A 23,349-nucleotide genomic window follows, 5' to 3' on the forward strand; every position below is an offset into this window, starting at 1 on the left:
TAATTCTAAAATTTTTATGGAAGCATAGAAGATCCCTGAATACCCAAAGCAATCTTGAAAAAGAGGAACAAAGCTATAGGCATCACACTTCCTGATTTCAAACTATATTACAAAGCATTAGTAATCAAAATGGTATGGTAATCACAGAAAAATAGCCACATACATCAGTGGAACAGAATAGAGAGCCCAGAAATAAACCTACTAGTATATGGCCAATTAATTTATGACAAAGGAGCCAAGAATTTACAATGGGGAAATGACAGTCTCTTAAATAAATGGTTTTAGCAAAACTGGATAGCCACATTCAAAAGAAAGAAACTGGATCCTTTGCTTACACCACTTACAAAAATTTACTCAAAGCGAATTAAAGACTTGAACATAAGAGCTGAAACCATAAAACTCCTGGAAGAAAACATAGGAGATAATCTCCTTGACATTGATCTTGGGAAGAATTTTTTGGATTTGACACCAAAAGCAAAGGCAACAAAAGCAAAAGGCAATAAGAGGGACTACATCAAACTAAAAAGCTCTTCACAGCACAGGAAACAATCAAAATGAAAAGGCAACCTACTGAATGGGAGAAAATATTTGCAAATCATCTATCTCATGAGTTACTATGCAAAATATATGAAGAACTCATACAACTCAATAGTAATAAACCAAACAATCCAATTAAAAAATGGGCAGGATTTAAATAAACATTTTTCCAAAGAAGATATACAAATAGCCAACAGGTACAAGAAAAGGTGCTCAACATCACTAATCATCAGGAAAATGCAAATCAAAACCACATTGAACATGGATGGACCCTGAAGATATGCTAAGTGAAATAAGTCAGACAGAGAAAGACAAATACCATTTGACTTCACTCATATGTGGAAGATAAAAAACACATAGATAAGGAGAATAGTTTAGTCGTTACCAGAGGAGAAGGGACTGGGGGGAGGGCAAAGGGAGTAAAAGGGTCCATATGTATGGTGACAGATAAAACCTAGACTATTGGTGGTGAACTATTGGTTATGAGTTTATACAGAAACTAAAATATAATAATGTACACCTGAAATTTACACAGTGTTATAAGCCAATATGACCTCAGTTAAAAAAAACATAATGAGATGACACCTAACACCTGTTAGAAAAGCTGTCATCAAAAAGGTAAGAGATAACAAGTGTTGGCAAGGATGTGGGGTAAAGGGAACGTGTGCACCATTGGTGGTGATGTAAATTGATATAACCACTATTGAAAACAGTATGGAGTTTCCTCAAAAAACAAAAAATAGAACTTCCATATGATCCAGAAATTCTACCTCTGGGTACATATCCAAAGGAAACAAAATCACTCTCTCAAAAAGATATCTGCACTCCCGTGTTCATTGTAGCATTATTTACAATAGCCAAGACATGGAAACAACCTAAGTGTCCATTGATGAAAGTATGGATAAAGGAAATCTGGGGGGTGTGGGGGGTGTGTGTGTGTATGCAATGGAATATTATTCAGTCATAAAAAAGAAGGAGACTCCTCCATTTGGGATGATATAGAGGACCTTGAGGGCTTTATTGTAAGTGAAATAAGTCAGACAGAAAGACAAATAATGTATGATCTCACTGATATGTGAAATCTAAAGAACTAAACCCATAAAAATAGAGAAGAGATCGGTGGTTGCCAGAGGTGGGGGTTGGAGAGTGGGGGAAAAGAGTGAAGGTGGTCAAAAGATACAACCTTCGAGTTATAAGATTAATAAATTCTGGGCATCAAGTGTACCGCATGGTGACTATAGTTAACAATAAAGTATCTTGTATTTGAAAGTTGCTAAGAGAGTAGATCTTAGAAGTTCTCATCACAAGAAAAAAAAGTAAACAATGTGAGGCACACACTCTGGTATGTACTGATGAATGTTATTTTAGTGTTTTTAAAATAAAATAAAGCAGTTAACTTCCTCCAGATGTATTATGGTCACAGTCACTGAACTCTGAGATTTAATTCAAAGGATGCTTCATAGATTCTTAAATATGTGTGGATTATTGGGAGCATGGCATGAAGAGAACAAAGATGAAGGAGCATCTCATTTTATTATTAAACTGTGTTTTTAGGATTTATCAAATACAGAAATTATGAGATTTCTTAAAGCATTAAAATATATTTCCTACAAAATTCATACACTTTATTCCAATTCAGCAATGGCCCAACATTATCTCGGAAATAACTACAATTCACTACAAAGTCTGAGTTAATCATTTACCTAGGAGATGTTTTTAAATTATGTTTTTTACTCAAATAGTCTTCCTAACATGATAGGATTGGCAGAGAAAGTTTTTTATTTTTCTTTTTAAATGCATAGTTACTTTGAAAATTGAAATCATTGTGCTAAAAACTCTTTATAAAACTTTATTTTTCTCCTTGGTTGTAAAATGGTTTATACTGTAAATCTTACCACCCGTCTTGACTGCAAGCAAAACCAGGTATTATCACTGAAATTAAAACTTAGTACCCTACATTCACTGATTGGAGGGAAAAAACTCTTTCAACTAAGTACTATTGATTTTCTTTATAAGTACATGTATGACCATCTGAAGAAGTACCCAATCTATGCTCATTTAAAATGCGATAAAGCAACAGGAAATAATTTTGCATTCCTTGGTGCCAAAAGATCACAAAGGTACTTCATGGATACATTTTCCAAGTGATTTCAGAGACTATTTGTCTGTATTCTCTAAGTGTAATGACTGCCATATATTTTATTTCAAAAGTTCAATCAACAATTTGAGGTCATTAATTTTCATATACACAATTTCTGAAACTCTGAGTATTTAACCCACATGTGTCTTGACCTGCGTTTCAACCTAGATTTTTAGAAAGAATCTGTTTATAAATTGATGTTTCCTACTATTTTACTATCACTACTATTTCCGTACAATTCTTCCATAGAAAGCAAGCTCAGGTTCTGAGACACTTCACACAATTATTATTCGAGATAAAAATTACATACAGTGATTATGTAATGATGTAAATCTCTTAAATGCATAAAGCAATCAGTTTTGACAAACGTATACAATATATAACTACAATAGAGATAAAGAACATTTCTGTCAACTTAAGAAGTTCATTTGTGCTGTCAGTCTCCACCGCTTCCACCTCCACCCCCACAGCAAACCACTGTTCTGAATTCTACCATCAAAGATTAGTTTTCCATGTTCTTGAAATTCATATCAACAGGATCACAAAGTATATATTCTTTTGCATCTGGTTTCCTTTGTCAACATAGTATTTTTGCGCCTTATCCATGTTGGTGGTATAGATCAGCAGTTCATTCCTGTTACTGCTGAGTAATATTCAATTATGTAAATACATCACAATCTGTTAATCCATTTTCTTGCTGATGATCACTCAGATCATTTCCGATTTTAGGATATTTTGAAAAAAGCTGCTACAAACCTACGTTGATATAGCTGTATGTTTTTCTAGGTGTTCTTTATTAGATTGAGGACATTTCCTTCTGTTGCCAGTTTGTACAGAGTGTTTATCATGAATGAGTGCTGAACTGTTTTCAAATGGTTTTTCTACATCTATTGATATGCTCACATGAGTTTATCCTTTTTTCTGGTACTGTGATAAGTAGTATTGATTAATATTGAAATTTTAAGCCAAACTTGCATTCCTAAGGTAATCCTCACTTGGCATTAAGTATTATCCTTTTCAAAAAGAAAAAAAAGTTTGTTGCACTTTATTTGCTAACATTTTGTTAAATATTTTTGCATTGATGTTCCTAAGGGATATGGATCTTTAATTTCCTCTTGCATTATCTTTGTAAGTTTGCAGTAACAGGGTTATGCAGGTTTCATAAAACAAATGTGTTCCTCTTCTATTTTCTGAAAGAATTTGTAGAAAATTTGTATTATTACTTGTGTTTAAAAAGAAAATTCACCAGCAAAATAATCTGTACCTAGAATATTTTTGGAAAAATATTTTATGATGAATTTAAGCATTTAACATATATTGAGTTATTTGGGGTTTCTATTTCTGCTCTAGTTATTTTTAGTAATTTATTTATTTCAACAAATCTGTAAATTTCATCAGTCATTTAATTCATTACCCTAAAGTTATTTATAACATTACCTTATTATCTTTATAATGCCTATAGGATCTATAATGATATTCCTTCTTATCATCCTGTTATTACTAGTGTTTTCTTTCTCATTTTTTTCCCTTAATCAGTCTAGCTAATAGTTTATCAATTACACTAACCTTTCAAAAAACAAAACGAGGTTTTTAAAAAATTTCTGTGCTATTTATCTGTTTTGTATGTTATTGTTTTCTGTATTTCTCTTGATCATCTTTTCTCTCTGCTTCATTAGGTTAATTTTCTTTTCCAGTTTTTTATGGTAGAAGTGTAGATCATTGATTTTAAACTTTTTATCTTTCCTAGTATTAGCAGGTAAAGAGTAAATGTGCATTTCAAGGACAGTGTTAGCTGTGTCCCACAAAGTTTGATATGATATATTTTTATTATAGCTTGTAATTAAATAAAATATATTTTTATTTCCCATGTAATTTCTTACTTTATCATGTCTTATTTAGAGATTTTTTTAAACTGAACATAGTACTTTTCATTTAATTTTAGTCCCCTCTTTTTTTTTTTTCTGTTCTTCCTTTCTTGCCTTCTTTTTGGCTAGTAAGATAAAATCAATATTCATTTTAATGTTTTCTCAAAACATTGGCTATAATTCCTTGTATTTTTGTTTGTATATTTATTGTATATTTGTGTAGTGGTTCCAATGAGGATTATAATATGCATCTATAACTTGTTCTGCTTCATATGAAATATATAAAATGTACAAATGTATAAAATTTAGGAATATAGTTTCATTTAATGTCCTGTTTTTATGCCATTATTTTCATGTATTTTACTTTTGCACATATCTAAATCTCACAATATAATGCTGTTTTTGCTTTAAACAATTGTATTTTAAAATATTTAAATATATTAAGAGAAGTAACAAAGGATAATCTTTTCCTTTTAGCTTCACACGTAACATTTCTAAGGCTCATAATTTTTCCAAGTCTAATCTGGTGTAATTTCCCTTCCAAACTGAAGAACTTATTTTCACATTTTTTATAGTGTTAGGTCTCCTAGAGATCAATTCTTTGATCTTTTATCTTTCATCTCTCATCTTTATCTGAGAATATATGCCACTTTCACCTTTAAAAGATGTTTTGCATGTGCCTGCATCTCTTCATCACCTCCACCACTGTCTTCACATGGCCCTCTTCCTTGTCTTTTCCTCTTATAATGACATCCAGCCATTGGATTTAGGGCCCACCCTAATCCAGTATAACCCCATCTTAACTTAATTACATGTACAATGATCCTATTTCCAAATAGGGTCACATTCTGAAGTTCCTGATGTGCATGAATTTGGGGAAGACATTATTCAACCCACTACACATACATTTTACACTTTTGAAATACAATTACTGTTTTCACAGAAACCACACTATGTTGCAATGATTGATGTATTCTTTTTGGGCAAATTGTACAAGATCTGTTAACAAGGTGCAGTTTTCCCATCCAACATTTTTATATTACTTATGTGTTATTTGTTATTAGTGATGTTATTTCTTTTATGTTGTTTTACATTCAAATTTCACCAAATGACTCAAAGGACTTAAAATTATTTCAGTGAAGTAAAAGATATGATGACGTTATTAATGTACATGTTTGAATTCAGAGTAATATTATAGATGCAAATAGTCAAAAAACTCTGGGCTTATCACAGAATGTGATTCTATTGGTCTTAGGTCAAATAAATCTTAACAAGTGATTATTTTTCAATATAGTTAAAACAAAATTGTAAATTGGAAACAAGAAGATGAATTTCTGAGAATTGGATTTCATTTTCCTAGCGATTCATTTTCCCTAGTCCTTCACCAGCAAAAATGAGACTTACAGGGTTTCACGTTCTATAGTAAATATGTAAGAAGTTCATAAAACTAGATATAACGCTAATAACATTTATTTAGAAAACAGAAAAAGTTCTTGGCAAAATCCTTCTATGAAATAGCACCATAGAATTTTGCATGACATCGACATCATACAGTGGAGAAGGCAATCACCGTTCCAGGTACGAGCAGTATGTGGTTTGCTTCTCCAGATTGCTAATGGGCAAAAGTGAAATCATTTCCTGGAAGTGGGTTAATGTGTGTGTGTATATATATATATATATATAACATTGTTTCTGTTTATTACTGAAAAACTAGTCTACAGGAGAAAAAGTATCTTTAATAACTTTTTTTCACCTATAATGAAAACTGAAAAAAAGCACATTGGAATTAATATAAATCAGTGCAACAAGGAATAGAACTTATGAAAAACGTTTCAATCCTTACATGGCTTTATTCAGAGAAAACAGGAGCTGGTCAACAATATGACTTTTGACGTTAATTAAGTGTGGAAAAAAACCAGTGAAAATTAGGAGTGTAATCAAATTTTGGTCACCAAGGATCAACCATTGCCATGTGCTCTGTAAAGAAATGGCAACAAGCACAGATTTGACTTCCTTTGAGTATAGAACACAAGCTGTCAAGAGAGATACTTGCACGAGGTTTCAAAATAAGGAATAGATTTTAAAATATTTATTTATGATCTCAATAATGTCAAGAAAGATAAATTATAAAACTTCAAGTTATTTTGTAAGTGCTATGTCAGTATCTCGAATAGTCTGAAAGAAAATTGTGATTTTTAAAATTGAGATAGGAAAACAGTATTCTTTAAGACCCAATTATAGTACATATTGCTGAGACATTGATTTTTCTCCCCTAAACTTGATGAAATTTTCACTTGTCAGAGAAATTAATTAATGATATACTACTCTTGAGAATATTAAACACTGCATGCAAGTAATAACTAGAATAATAAAAAACTGGGTGGCTAAATGAACTGGGGCCTCCCTCACTCCCCTTACCCAAGTCAAACATGAAAACTTGTAAGCATTGACATTTTTATACCCTTAGTTTCCAGTGGTGTTCATGTGAAATCTCTTCTTGGTTTCTTGGGTCATGGTCAATCTGAAAATCTAGAACTGTCAGACCTATGAAACACTTGTCATCATTCCCATCAACTAGTAATTATGTGCTATAAGTTTCTAACTTGTAATGGAGAGTAAAAAAAAGCACGACAGGATAGGAAACCTATCCTATATGCCATTAAGTTTAGCACAGATAACTTTAGTACAAGGTTTTAAGCAATATCTCATTCCTCTGCTTGATATTAAATAATCATTAATTATTCTTACTGTTAACTTTGAATATATATTTCTATTATTTAAAATTTTCAGGATTTCTATTTACCAAAAACAAGTTTGAGAAATTCCTCTTCAAAGGGAAAAATATGGGCAGAAAATAATGATTTAATAGAAAGTACAAAAATGTTGTCATTAATTAGAACATGCAAAAAATTGTATATCTAATGGTCACGGTTCCTACAAGCTAATGAGATAATCTGAATTCCGGAAAAGCAGAATAAGCATTTTAATCATAAGGTTGTTTGCATCAATCATTAAGTGGGTAGATAAATTAGAAACATCAGGGATTTATCAGCTGGAAAATTCATTTGCTTCACTAAAACCTACATTTTTAGAGTAGCCATGGGAAATCCTCAAATTTTCTTTCTTCTCTACTCATTGCTGACTCTTCTCTAAGTCTATAGCAAAATGTCTTGCAAACAGTTAAAATAACTTTATCACTCTGCTTCAATCAAACTGTACGTGTTCCTTCTCTTTACTATTGGTTTTGCTCCTCAGATTTCTCAGAGTAGTGTCTCTTCAAGTCCTGGTTTCCTGGAAACCAGCAACTGCTGTTCAAGCCGAAACTCCTTCAGAGGCAAAACTCCACCCTCAGTCATCAGAGGCAGGAGCCTTCAATTTAGACATTACTGTCACATCTTGTTGCTTTTATTTTCCCAGCACTTTATCTGTATGTTTCAGAGACATATTTCCTGTTTCCATTATATTTTTCATTGACTTTTCTCCTGTATTAGTGAAATCTGATTTTTTCCTTTAACCCACAGAAGAATATTTTTGTTTTCACAAAATTATGTTAAACATAATCAAGAAATTAATTGATTACATTCTAATGTCTTAGCACACGGATTCAGAATGGATATTCTCAAAAATATTTAAGGGATTTTTTTAGCTACATTTTTTTTTAATTTATTTTTCAATTTAAGGAGGAGAGCAAGAAAACAAAACTCAGTTAAACTAAAATTCTCATGATCATAGATTATGATAAGTTAGGAAGTCTGTTAGTAAGGCCTTGTTGGAGGGATGTAAATTCTAAACGGTTTCAAAGAAAAAAAGTGAAAGAATGCAAGGAGTAAACATTCCTGGTTGGGGAAGAATCATACACGAGATTATTGAATAATAAGGAACAATAATAATGCGGGCATGGATGAGTTTGCTGGAACAGGGGAGGAGCACGCCATTTAATTGCAAAAAAGGTATGACACGTACCTAAGCCTTTGATTTAATCTTATCAGACTGACTTCTCTAATCAGAGTTCATCTTTATATTGCAAATTGAATTAGATTCTTGGAAAATATGTGTTATGGTTCCAGGATATAAAATTAAATTATGAGGAGAAATGATGCAAATGAATCCTATCATAATCATGAAAATTTTACTTTTGTGTTTATATTCACAAGAGATATTGGTCTGTAGTCAGCCTTTCTTGTGATGTCTTTATCTGGTTTTGGTAATAGGGCAATGCTGTTCTCTTGGAATGATTTAGGAAGGGTTCCCTCTTTTATTTTCTGAAAGAGTTTATGTAGAATTAGTATCATTTCTTCCTTAGAAAATTGATGGAACATCCCAGTTAAATCATGCAGTCCTGGTGCTTTCTTTTTGGAAGATTATTAATTATTGATGAAGTTGCTTTAATAGATACAGGCCTATTCAGATTATCTAGTCTTCCCTATGTGAGTTTCAGTACATTATGTCCTTCAAGAAATTGGTCCATTTTGGGGTCATCCAGTCGTCTGGTGGTTAAGTTTGAGTGCTCTGCTTCTGTGGCCCAGGTTTCGCAGGTTTGGATCCCAGGTGTAAATCTACTCACCACTCACCACTCGTCAAGCCATGCTGTGGTGGTGTCCCATATGTGAAGTGGAGGAAGATTTGCACAGATGTTAGCTCAGGGACAATCTCCCTCACTAAAAGAAAGAAAGAAAGAAATTGGTCCATGTCAACTATTATTTTGATTAAATATATTTTATTTACATGTACTTTTATGCATTTATGTTTTTCTTTTACTCAGTGTTATACTCCCAGTGTCTAATACTGTGTCTGGAATTTAGTTGTTTATTTTGCTTAATAAATTAATACACATACAGGTATAACGTACCCCTTAACTCCAGTGGGCCTAGCACGTGGTGGTTTTGAGTGTTTTGTTGTTATTATTTACTCTTTCTTCACCTATTACTTCCCTATTAGGGAAAGGTCTGTGCTGGCCACTAAAAAGTCATTAAATGACAAAGTTTGTTAATGTTCTGTCAATATTGATAACCTGATCTTTGCCTCATTAGTCTTATGAAATTTGCATTTTCACAATCCAATCATTATTATTTAAACATTCAATGATCACTGACCTCAACTCTCAAATCAGTTAAACAAAATATACATGAAAAGTTGCAAAGTGATAGATATTTTGTGTAATTTGGTGTCAGTGATGTAGAATAGTGAAGGAAATAGCATTTTCCTGTGAGCTTCATGTACATAATTTCTTTTGGAAGGCATGTTTCCCTGTACTTGCCCACAGGATTATCTCAGATGTTGCAAATAAATTTAGTATTTACAAAGCCTAATCAACTGTGCCACGATCCTCACTAGGGTCCTTATTCATTTACGCCTGTACTGTAATTACTGCTGCAAACTGGTCTTGTAACCTATGGTCTTTCCCAAGTTCAAGTCATCCACAGTATTTCCATCCTTCACGTCCTTTCCTTAAAGCAGCTTTTTGTGTCACTTCACTACTTTGATTAACAATGAGTCCAGGAAATGTCAGTTGTCTTAGTTTAGGTCCAGTGTATGTTTTCTAGTTGATTTCCCACTAACCTGCTTCAAACACCCTTTCCATTAGTCCCTTCAGCCTCTCTGTCACCTGAATTACTGAACTACTGAGTCATAAGATGTTGAAAGGCTTAGCACATAGTAGGTACTTGTATGTTGATCATCCAAAAGCTGCCAAAGATCTATTCCTGGATAGTCTTTATTACAAATAACTTTTTTCTTGAAAATTATCTATTAGTTGAATTTTGAAAGAGTGTTTAGTATTAAATAGTGAATAAATAGAAACATTTTAATATATGTGACAGACAGAAACAAACAGTGATAAAATGTCACGTGTACCCACCATCCAGCATTAGAAATGGAACACTTCTTGGTGTTCTTTGTGAGCCCTTCTCCTCCGTCTATCTCCTTGATTTGCCGCCCTGGAAAGTAACTGGTAATGATTGTTGTGTTAATTATGTTCTGCTTTGCTTTGTTGGTTCAATCCTTGTGCATATATCCCTTAAGTTGATATTGTTTCAAATGTAGGTTCTGGAACTTATAAAAATGAAATTGTACTCTATTTCTTCTCCTATTGTTTGCTCTTTTGTTCAATATTATTTTTCTTCATATTCATCTTTATTGATGCCTATATTTGTAATTTGTTGATTCTAATTGCTATGTAGTATTTCATTGTTTGAATATACCACAATCTTCATACCTTCTACTGTTGAAATGGTCTGAACATTTGTGTAAATATTCACAGAATTGGAATTGCTGGGTTTTACTTTATATACATTTTCCACTTTACTAGATAATACCAAATTGTTTTCTATACAATGGTTATACAATAGAATCCTGCAACTAGTAGGAGGATGTCTGCATTAGGAGGATAACCCGCAGAAATTATTCCGGTTTCTCCATATTGCCGACATTTTATTTTGTGGAATTTTAAAAAATTTGCCAGGGTAGTATATCTGAATTGATATTTCATTGTGGTTTTAATTGTGTTTTCCTATAAATTGCATTTTTGAATTCAATTCAATTTCAATTCAATTTTGAATTCAATTACATTTTAAATATATTTCCTGTGAAAATGGTGGGAAGGACAAAATCCACTGACAGAAATTATAATAGCTAGCTGGATGCTAGTTTAGTCCTGTAATTGTATCTTCTTAGGAGACTGACCGATCCTAAGGAGGCTCTGAGCCTTCATCAATACGATGACAGGTAGAAGAAGATCTTTTTCAGCAAAAAAGCTTTTGCAAATTTGTGAAGATTCTATTGTAAACAAAAAGACTTCCACAATGTATCTGTTTCCTAAATTCAAGTAATCACAAAACAGCTGATATAGCAAAAGAACCATTTTTAAAGGAAGGACGTTTATAAATTAGCAGTATTTTCTATTATGATTGAAGTAGTATAGATTTGCCCATATTTTCTCTTTAGTGGTTCAAGTAAACAAACTATAATAAGAAATAAGCAGAATTTTCCTTCTCCTAAGTGGTATAGAGGAATATACCTTTTTATTCTAATCAATGTGGAAAATACGTTTTTTTCCAGAAAGTGTAGCATGTTTTTGGTTCTCACACCTCAGCTTTTCTGTTAGTGGCATAGAAAAACGGGACAGGGGCTATTTATGAACTGCCAGTGTAGAGAAGTACCTAAAAGATGGACTAAATGCCCCGGTAGGGTGTGAACTGGCACCTTTCTGTTTTTAATCGACTTTCCACCTTAAAAGATGTATAACATAAGACAACTAGTACAAAACATTTTCAGTAGAAGAAAGTTGACCAAGAGAAGTTAAAAACCACTTACTTTTCAAAATACAGATTGAATAATTACAATCTTTTCTTCATATTTTTAAACCGATGATCACTATACTGCGTAATTAAATTATGTTTTGATTTTATGAATTTCACGCCTCATATACCATCCTGTAGTTACACGGATTCTGGATCTAAAATGAGCAAACGTCAAATATGTTTTTTTAAATGCTAGAGAAGTATAAAACCCACTTTAGTGTGACATTCCACCATTGGATTCCACCAACTGACAGGTTCATTTGATTTGCTTAAACACACCATAACTGGCATCTGAATAAATCGATAAGACAATCTTTTTTAAAGTATGCTTATTGATTCTGGAATTTCAAAGCCTGTTTCAATACATTCTAATCTAAGAAGATTCAGTTCTCATTTCTAAGCTAAGGCTGTTGCTTGTTGAAATAACTACTTCTATACTCCAAAATCTGTCACCAACTTTCTCACAAATTCTTCCCCAAATCAAATTTATTTCATCAAGTCTTTCAAACTTCAACTCTTTCATAAGAGGATGAGAAGAATGTATAAGTTCATCAAATGGAAAGATATTTCAAAGAATCTTTGACCTTTAACATTAAAGCACTCGAGCTGAAGTTCCTGCCAGGCAAATGTGCTATGAACCTTAACTAGTAATAAACGGCAACATAGGATGAGAGGAGAGTTGTCTAAGGATATTCCCAAGTTGGCACCTCTAGCAGGTCACTGATATATTTTTTAAAATTTATTTTAAAGAAAATATACTTACAGTTTCTTTTTAACTGAGTTTCTGATTACTGAAATTTAATATTCTTATTTTATAATTTTATATTTTTAGCTTTTTTGTGTGCTTATATTTGTTTTTCTTATAGATTGCCCTGTTTTTACAGAGGATTGTAACTTGAACAAATAATTTGAACAAACAAACTTGAACAAATAATTTCTTTAATCTCATTTATCTCAAGCCATATGTGGTGATCATAATTCCAATTCTATATATCTCATGGGATTTGGTTGTTTTGTTTTGGGGTTTTTTTTTTTTTTTTTTTTGCTGAGGAAGATTCACTCTGAGGTAACATTTTCTGCCAATCTTCTTATTTTTGTATGTGAGCCACAACCACAGCATGGCAACTGATAGATAGTTGGTGTAGGTCTGCACCTGGGAACAGAATCCGGGCTGCCAAAGCTGAGCACACCAAAATTAACTGCTAGGCCGCCAGGGCTGGGCCATCATGGGATTTGTTTTGCACATCACACCAGATAAAATGTAAGAAAGTCCTTTATAAAATATTTAAGGTACTATACAAAATAAAAGCAATATTGACTTTCTTCTAAATTTATTTCATTCTATCACAAATCTAAGATGAGAAGCAGATAAGATAATATTTAAAATTCTTTTACAATGCACTTGTGATACAATATCAATGCCAAGATGACAGAATATATCTGGAAATCCATATAAATGTAAAATGCTTACTTTTTATAAAGTTCTCAACTAACATCATCTCAAATTGATTTCAATAATTTTGCAAAACTTATGGATGGCATCTCTCAAGAAAAACAGAATTTTCTTATTCAAAGGATTCTCAGAAACCATCTAATCAACCTCCTTCATTATACAGATGAGCATCTGGAGGTCCAGAAACATGAACTAACTTGCCCAAAATCCAATGTCATTGCTAGAACCCACTTTTCCTGGCTTTCATATTAACACTCTTTCTACTATATCACTGGTTGTTTGATTGAAAGCCTGAGAAAGCTGCTTTGAAAGTCAGAAAGCAATAAATCTAGCTCATCTCAATACATTTGAAGGTCAACTTTTCATTTGTCATCAAACGCACGAGCTAGAATTTTCTCAATGTAATGAATAGATTAGTATGGATCTGCTATCCTAGAATACATGAACAACTATATTGGATTAAAATCTTTGAGCAAATTTTAAGTTACGCTAAAAATAACAACGTTAGCTCCATACATCTTCATGCTAAGTATTTCTTGTCATGTAATGTATTTCATGCTAGGCCCAGCTAATGTAGAAAGAGATACTGAAAAATTGGGGGCTAGAAAAATATTACGGGTAATAGAGTTTTTAAAGATTTATCCATAACATTGACCTGAAGCTACACAGCTCTTCTGAGAAGTTTCAAATGGCATTTTAAAAATCTCTTTGCTGATGTTTAAATTTTTAGCCCACAAGATTGTACTGTTCTCCTCTGTTTCAGGAAACCTCCACCCTTAGTACACTCTTAGAGATTTATTAATCTAACGCCTGGTTTTCAGACATAATGAAAATAAGGAAACCACTACAAAGCTCATGCTGTCATTATTGATCTTAGGCTTTGGGGGATAACAAGCAAAGCTCAGAGGTAGATAATATAGCAGACACTTCTCCCCATGACAGCAAACCAAGATCCAGACCAGAATTTTCATCAGTAAAGAATGCTGACCTGGGAAGTATGTGGAGGGGGACATGGAACATTTAAAATATCAAGGGCCCACTTACCCTTTATTCTAGCAGTGGCTGAACTAATAAAAGTCAGGGGTTATTGGAAATATATCTTTCCATCACTAGTATTTTTCTGTAGCGGTTATCACCACTGGGCCTAAGGGCTTTGACAAAGGAGCTTTTTAACATGAAAGCAGCAAGAACCGAGCCCCAGAGCTGAGCCGACTCGAGGCCCAAATGGTGCTTTAAAAAAATAAGCTTGGAGAGTATTAAGTATCTCTGAGCAGGCACCTCCTTCCCCTCAGGATCATAGCTGCTACCTTCAGACTTTTTCCTCTTTCTTAAAGATCCGTGGGAAATGGAGCCAAATGAAATGGTTCTGCAAATAGCCATTCTGCACCCCTTAAGCTTCCCAGTGCTTGTCCTTAGTGAGAACGGCTCCCAGAGGAAACGGAAAGAGAGAAGTAAAGAGACTCAGAAAAGGAAATGAAAAGTGTAATAATCAATAGAGTCAAGTTGGGGTACAGATGAAAAATGGAGATTAGATTTCCCATTTAAAACCCGGGAATTTTCAATGTATTTCTCAAACATTCTATTTGCAACTATGAAATAAGAGCAATTGAGTTGTCAATGCTTCCACTTGTTTTTGCATTTCATCATGACTTTCTAAAGTGGTTGACAGGCAGTGGAGGATGATTGGACTCAGCAAGCCAGAGGAGTCAGGTTAGCACAGAGAACTACAGGCCTGGCCAATAACTAGCGAGGTCAAAAGAAAGCATGTCTTCTGCACGAGGTGGCAGCATCCTCACACAGCGATGGCTCCTGCTTTTTTATTCTTAATTAATAGATCAGGGTTTCTTGCAAAAAATTTGCATACTCTGCAGTTATCTTGTGGACAGATGAGTGATTCATGACTACTTCAAAACCTCGTAGAATGATGAAAGCCACAATAATTTCTCTTCTTCCTATTTTTGCCATGTTTATCTATTCAATATCTTTCTGAAAAAATATTTATGAAATGCCTACTATGTGCCAGAGCTGTGTTCACATGCTCTGAAACTCCGGGACTCACAGAAAACGAGCAATAGCTGCATGCAACATTTGGGAGGGTGGGTTTATTTATCACATAAATCTTTGGCTTTTAATAGAATCAACTAGTTTTTCATGCAATTACCTTTTCTTAAAACAAATAATGTCTATTCCATAATCTATGTAAACACCCCACATGTTAATTAGTATAGGCAGTCTGCAGTGCTGGATCAAGGCATCTCAACAGGAGGGACATATGGAATTCCCTTTCTGAAAGAACTCATTGGTTAGTTGCTAGACAGGAATTTCTATTACTGCCTCCCTACGCATTATAGCCACATCAACCTCCCACTGATATTAATGCAATTCTCGGAATTAGAGATACAGATGCTGCTAATTTCAGAGACAAATCTTTCATTGTTTAAATAACACCACAGGCTACTCTTAAGCATTTTAACAACACAGAATAACTACATAAAATCAGAGAGTAATAGCACACTAGAGTACAAGCAATTTCATGCACGTATTTCTGTGGAAGAGCAGCATATGGAAAACCCTGGAGCTTTCATTTCCATGTATTATGGATGACATAAATTTATTATATTTATTTGAAGGGAAAACTAATATATATTGATCGTATATTATTTGCTAGGCCCTGTGGTAAATATATACATTATCTCACTTAATCCCTGCAATTACCCAATGAAGCTGATATTATCATTTTTATTTGTGGACAAAGGTAATGAAACCTAGAAAATATATGTAACTTGCCCAAGGTCATGCAGATGGTAAGGCCCACAGCAAGTTTGAAACCTAAGACTGTCTGAGTGCAAAGCTTCAAGATCTTTTCTCCATATCATGCTGGCAACAGTATTTCTTAATCACAGATTAACATAATGAATGGTATAATGGTTAAATCTACTTATTTCCAGTGTTTATAAATAAGAACTGAGGTGTTTGTATAAATTGAATAAATTGCATATTTTATATGCAAGAAGCATTGACAGTTTATCTCTGAATATTTTCACTTTTATTTTTATAAATATTTTTTACAGGAAATTATAAAATTTTAAATGATTCATCTTTATTTACAATAATTATATCTTAAGGTGTTAATTATTTACTTTAGTAAATTTCACATGAAAATTTAGAATATATGAGAAAGGGAAATTGTGACATGGGACTATTTATTAGCATGAGTAGTACTTAGGAAATATTTTTCTTGTGATAATGCATTTCTCTTACAAACAGGAATTACTTATTAGCTTAACATTCATTTGTACAAGAGACGAGACAAAAATTTGTATTTGAATGGTAGATGAATTATAAAATGTTTATTAACCTTATAAGTAATTATTAGTTTAATAAATCAAATATTATTCATTTAAAATTTACTGTTCAAGTATTTTCCTGCATTTCCTTTGTTAACAAGCTTAACTGTTTCATTTATATATGTTTATTTTAAAAATTTGTTTTCAAAAAGTACCCCCACACATATACGTTGTAATTTGGCCTCCAAGAACATAAAATCATTAAGAAGCTTTTTACTATATGAAAGGATGAAAAATAAGGATAATATAAGCGGCAATGTAGAGGAAATTAGATATTTCTATATGGTATTGGTGATCAACCTGAAAAGAAGGAATAAGCTAATATTTAACAAAATTTTAACTGTGGCTAAGCCTTATTCGCCAATTTTTATTTTTTGAGGAAGATTAGCTCTGGGGTAACATCTGCCACCAATCCTCCTCTTTTTTTGCTGAGGAAGATTGGCCCTGAGCTAACATCTGTGCCCATCTTCCTCTACTTTATATGTGGGACACCTGCCACAGTATGGCTTGATAAGTGGTGTGTAGGTCCACACCCAGGATCTGAACTGGCAAAACCCAGGCTGCTGAAGCAGAGCATGCAAACTTAACTGCTGTGCCTCTGGGCCGGCCCCTTATCAATTTTATTTTTACAAGGCATAATTCAGAAAAGCATACATGGATGCAAGTATACAAATGTTTATTTCAAGATTGTTAATAATACTGAAAAAATGGACACTGTCCAAACATCCCTCAGTAGGCAGTGGGGAAAAAATTTTTCTGCATCAAAGGACTATAAAGACAGTGAAAAGACAATCCACAAAAAGGCAGAAAATATTTGCAAATCATAAATCTGATAAAAGTTTAATATTTGAATATACAAAGAACTCTTAGAACTCAGCAACAAAAAGACAACGCAATTCAAAAATGAGTAAAGGACTTGAATAGACATTTCTCTAAAGAAATAAAAACAGCCAATAAAAACATGAAAAGATGCTCAACATCCTTAGTCATTAGGGAAATGCGAATCAAAATCATAGTAAGACACTACTTCACACCCACTAGGAGGGCTATAATAAAAAAAAAAACAAGTGTTGAAGAGGATCTGGGAAAATTGTAACATTTGTGCATTGTTGGTGGGAATATAAAATGGTGCAGCCAATGTGAAAACAGTTTCTCAAAGAGCTAAACATAGAATTATCATGTAACCCAGCAATTCCATTCCTAGGTATATAACCAAAGGAATTAAAAACAGGGACTCAAACAGATACTATGCACCAATATTCACAGCAGCATTATCCACAATAGTCAAAAGGTGGAAGCAACCCAAAGGCCCATCAACAGATGACTGGATAAACAAAATGTAGTGTTTATATATATACACACACACAATGGAATATTATTCAGTCATATAAAAGAATAAAATTTTGATACATGCTACAATATGGATGAAGCTTGAGAACATTATGATATGTGAAATAAGGCAGACACGAAAGAACAAATATTATATGATTCTACTTATATGCATTATCTAGAATAGGTAAATTCATAGAGACAAAAAGAAGATTAGAGTTCACCAGGGCTGGGGGTAAGGGAGAATGGGAAGTTGTTGCTTAAGAGGTACAGAGCTTCTGTTGAAAGTGATGAAAAAGTTCTAGAAATAGATAGTGATGATGGTTGCATAACATTATGAGGGTAATTAATGTCAATGAATTGTATATTTTAAAATAGTTAAAATGGCAACTTTTGTTATATATATTTTACCATGATAAAAAAGAAGACAGTGAGTTAAATATTCTGAATTCATTCAGATTATTATTATCAAAATTAAATCTGGGGCTGGCCCTGTGGCCGAGTGGTTAAGTTCACGCGTTCTGCTACAGGCGGCCCAGTGTTTTGTTGGTTTGAATCCTGGGCGTGGACATGGCACTGCTCATCAAACCACGCTGAGGCGGCGTCCCACATGCCGCAACTAGAAGGACCCACAACGAAGAATATACAACTATGTACTAGGGGGTTTTGGGGAAAAAAAGGAAAAAAATAAAATCTTTAAAAACAAATTAAATTAAAATGTTGATGTAGGTGTAAATTTTCTGGTAAAGAAAGATGTCTATAGTATATTTGTTAGAGGCAAATACCTCTTGCAAGTCATTTCATACAGTAATGATCACATTTGAATAAATAAATATGTATGTTGTGTTTCCATATATGTGAATGAATGTGTGTGTGGACAGGAGAGAGAGAGGAGACAGAGAGAGAGAGAGGGAGGGAGAGAGAAGGAAATGATAAAACTACATACATAGTGATTAAAACTAAGCTGAGATTTCAGGTAACCAGTTCTTCTTTTCTGAGTCTGAAGTTTTTCTCTTAATTTATTTTTATACGCAAAAAATTTTAAAAATTAAGCTATTTCCATTTTGGAAAGAAAAAAATGAAGAGCAATATATGAAAAAGTGGAAGAGGTAAAAAAAGGAAAAACGGGTAGAAGAAGCAGAGGAAAGAGGACAAGGAAAAAACACGGAGACCAGCTTGTTGCTTTTGACCCACCTTAGAGATCAATCCCTTACAGAAGAAAAACATTCTTAGCAGTCTGAGACACACAGAAGGAACCAGGCAAGACCAGCTCTTGTAGTTGATCTGTTTCCCTTCTACTGGGCGCTTTCCATTTGATCTTTCTTCCAGGACACTTGCAGTGAGGATTTCTGTCCAATGAGCCTACCTGATATTCTTGTTATAAGTAAAATTGTGAAATTTTCAAAAAAATAATTCAATTTTAGCAGAACTATACTTATATTCTTCCATTTCATACATGTTACACAAAGTGACTTGTTGGAAAAAATAACAAACGTTACTGTGATGTGTGTTGGTCACTAAGCACTCACTCAAATATTTCCTGTTTTCTATCTGGGCACATGGCAGAATGACACTTCCACCACCCTGGGAAGTTAATGTGACCATGTGATTTTCCTTGGCCAATGAGGTATGAATAGGAGACCATGTGTCACTTCCAACTGGAAGCTTTAGAGTCAGCACACCGTTGACCATGTTCGCTTTCATACCTTGACAAGAGTGGAATCACTGAGACAGAGCCTCCTTCAGTCTGGGAACTTGAGAGATGAAAACAGATCAAAGCCCCTACTTGATCCATGACCAACAGGTAGCATTGGTGAGAGATAGATCTTTGCTGTTTCAACTCAATGAGATGTGAGAGTTGCTTGTTACTGCAGCATAACCTCAGTCATCCAGATAGATTGGAAAAGAGAATTTCCAGGATCTCACATTCAGAGAAATAAGAAGAAACTCATCAGCAGACATTTCTTGCATACCTACTTTAAGCCAGTCTCATGTGGGAAACACAACAAAGAGTAAACATAATACATATAAACCTCATGGTATTCTAGGAGATGACAGTGCTAAGGAAAAAGCATCAGAGCTGGATGAGAGGGATCAGGAATGACAGGAAGTCACGTAGGTTTAAATTTTAAATAGGGTGCTTAGCGTAGACCTCACTGAGGAATAACATTTGTTCAAAGACTTGAAATGCGGCCACACTAAATCTGAGTGACTCAAGATGAGGTGAAGCTGGGGGACAGGAGGCAGGGAAGGGGTCATCATGCCTACAGAGAATGAAAAATATCATGTAGAATATTATTGGAAAACAATCTCAAGAGACACTGGATTGCTTTTGAATTCTTTGTACATACACAGTCACATTTTCTTTGGTAGAATTTCTGTTAATTCTAAATCTTTAACTGAACTAAAAATAAAATCCATATGCTTATGTGTAGGAACTATGATCTAACACACTTCTATTTCATTTTTGTCATTGCTCCCTCTGGGCCAAGAATTGGAGAGAGTTGTAGAAATCATAGAGGGTTCAAAAGACGCACTTTAAAGATTTGAAAATAGCATTCACAGTGAAATTCTGAGGGACTGAAACTCATCTGCAACACTATAAATGTATGTATTTGTATATAATGCGTGTGTATAGACCATTTAAATATGGACATATCTATTCATGCATATACATATATATCCCTGAATATTTTAATGTCATTTGCCATATAATTTCTTGGCCGTATGCAAGCTGAGAGTCAAGTTGCAGTTGGCTATGTCTATAGTTAACTGAAGTTTCCACCTAGTATTTCTAGACTTAAACTACAACATGGTCAATTCTTTGATGAAAAACTAAATTGCATTAACCTGGCTGACCCTGTGGACACTCTAGGAAAATGGCCTAAGAGATATGTGAACCATTTTTTCCTTTAGATTCACTAACCTTGCGTGGAGTTAAAACCACACATTGATCTATGAAAACTATGGAGAAATGGCCTTGTAGAAATACAGCCTAGGAATATACCCTTGGCATAAGTATCTCTGTATACTGAAAGAGTCGTGAAATAATTATGCAGTTTTGCAATCATAAACATTTCCGACTCTTCAATAATAATACAAATCCTAGGTCAGGGACTTGAGTGTTAAGTGTTTCCTTCATTAGAAAGGGGTCAGAAAATATGAAATGAAAGGACAAAAATGGAAAGACAACTCTTAGACTATCCTTTTCCTCATTGATGTAAATTCAGATAGACATTATTCAATGCAGGTGTCAAGGCCTGCCCTTAATTAGATTTATAACCATCTAAAGTGGATGGGAGATCAACTAGGAGTATTCAGCAAAATTCTATTTACTTAATATTACCCTCTGCTGACGAACGCCTGCTCTCAGGGAATAAACATTAGGAGTAACCATACCTGACTTTGGGGTTAATAGTGCCACACTGTCAGAATGACAAGCAAAAGAGTATTTTGACTGTAAACTGTGGCCACCATTATACCTCTTTGAGTAACTTGGTTAAACTTATTTTTCCTTTCAAATGTATTCCTGTGGATAGACTGGAAAGGGTAATTTGAAGGGGAAAAGAACCACCGAACTGAAGCTTTGTCCTTGACTTTTCATTGCTCAACTGGGAGAAAAAAGCTACCAGAGAGGTCTGCAACCTTACTCTGCCTTATCGTTCGGAATGTCAGCCATAGATCACCTGTGACAAGTATTTAATTCTTTGTCTCACCAGGGACAATGTGCAACCTTCTGCTGGAAGTGAGGTGTTTCATTTCGTTTTAAAGCTGCCAACAATAGTTGTCTTTTTGGCCTTGCAGTAAACTCTCTTTCAATTTAGCATTCCCAACTTCTTCCTCTAAAAGCTGTGAAAATCATTCCCTTTCTACTGATTTCCATGCTAAATCCTTTCAAAAGTCTATAACGTACATGATTCTTCCCTCCATAAGAGTGCCTCCGCTTGTTTTCTCACAGAAGGCCACATAGAGCATTTTTGCCTTTACATTTGCCACCTGAACAGATTAAAATATCAGGATGTAATGATTAAAGGGGCAGGACAAATACATTTTAGTTATTGAGCTTCTGCTGAAGGGGAAATATAGATTAGAGAGAACATACGTAAGCAGTTTTTATAGGTGATGTGCTGAAAAACACAAATTATATCTTAGTAATAGCTAATTTGTACAGTAATTAGAAGATTCATTCCACCGCTAAGAACAGAATATATGCAGAATCAAATATTTCCTCATGCCATTTTCCAGATCATTGACAACTCAATATGCCCCTGAACCTGGACCATGACATGGTCACACAAATGGTGTCCATCTTGATTGAACTTGAATCACCACCATAATGCTGCTCAAAAATTAGAAATATCTAAAGTATTCTCAGTTTTATTTCAATTTTAAAAAAATTAACAAACAAAAGTGAAGTATTACTTTTAAAATATGTGAACATACGGTGGGCTGTATATCTATATACTTTACTATGATATTATGGGGACCTGGAAATGGCCACCCCAAGATATGTCTCTTTGGCATCAGGATTATTTGAGGCTGATTGCTTTTGATAAACTGCGACAGGGAAAGAGGCTCCAAGGAATGGAACTTGCCATTTGTTAGGACACATTTACATTTGTAAGGTAAATCTCTATCTGTAAAGGTGCCTCCCTCTCTGTATCAGGAAGAAGAAAGGAGATGACCTTCTCTCTAAAAACTCTCAATCAATACCAAAGGCAAGGACTTAAAATCTGCATTTTATTGTGCTTCTCTGGTAACCTCCTGTAACTGACTTCCCTCCCCCTCCCAACTTTGGCATTTCTTTAAGGATTAAGCATCTTTCCTTAGGCTAGGAACTGATTGCTGTGCTCACCTGTGACAGCCCAGCTCCACCCACTACCTGCTGTGTCCATCAAGCACTGTGCTGACAGGGCAATCTTGTGACTATTATGGGAGGGACGTTTCAATCACATGTGAAACACCCTGTTTGAGGGTATATAACCACTATGTGCACCCCACTTCTTCGGTGCCCTTTCTTCCTTCGGGAAGAAAGGCCCCGGGCCATGGTTCCTCATAAAGCTTTGTTTAATTTTCTCTTGCTATTCTGTCTCATGTGAATTTACTTCGTTCTCCGGCCAGACGAACCCACATTTGGGGAGAGGAAATGTCCTCCTCCCCTACAATATGAATTTGGCCCATTGAATCTTAGAAAAAGAAATTGCAGAGTTTCATTTCTCTCCTAAACAGGTTCTCACTGTTGCAGAAACAGTCAATAATGAAAAAGCCAAAAAAAATTTTTTTTAAATAGAAAAGAAGGTACATATGTAGAAATTTAATAAATTAAAAATAACAATCTTAAAATTTGTAAAACAGCTGTGTGGACAATAAAAAATAGACT

Source organism: Equus przewalskii, chromosome 9 (assembly GCF_037783145.1).
Source record: "Equus przewalskii isolate Varuska chromosome 9, EquPr2, whole genome shotgun sequence".
Classification (NCBI taxonomy): Eukaryota; Metazoa; Chordata; class Mammalia; order Perissodactyla; family Equidae; genus Equus; species Equus przewalskii.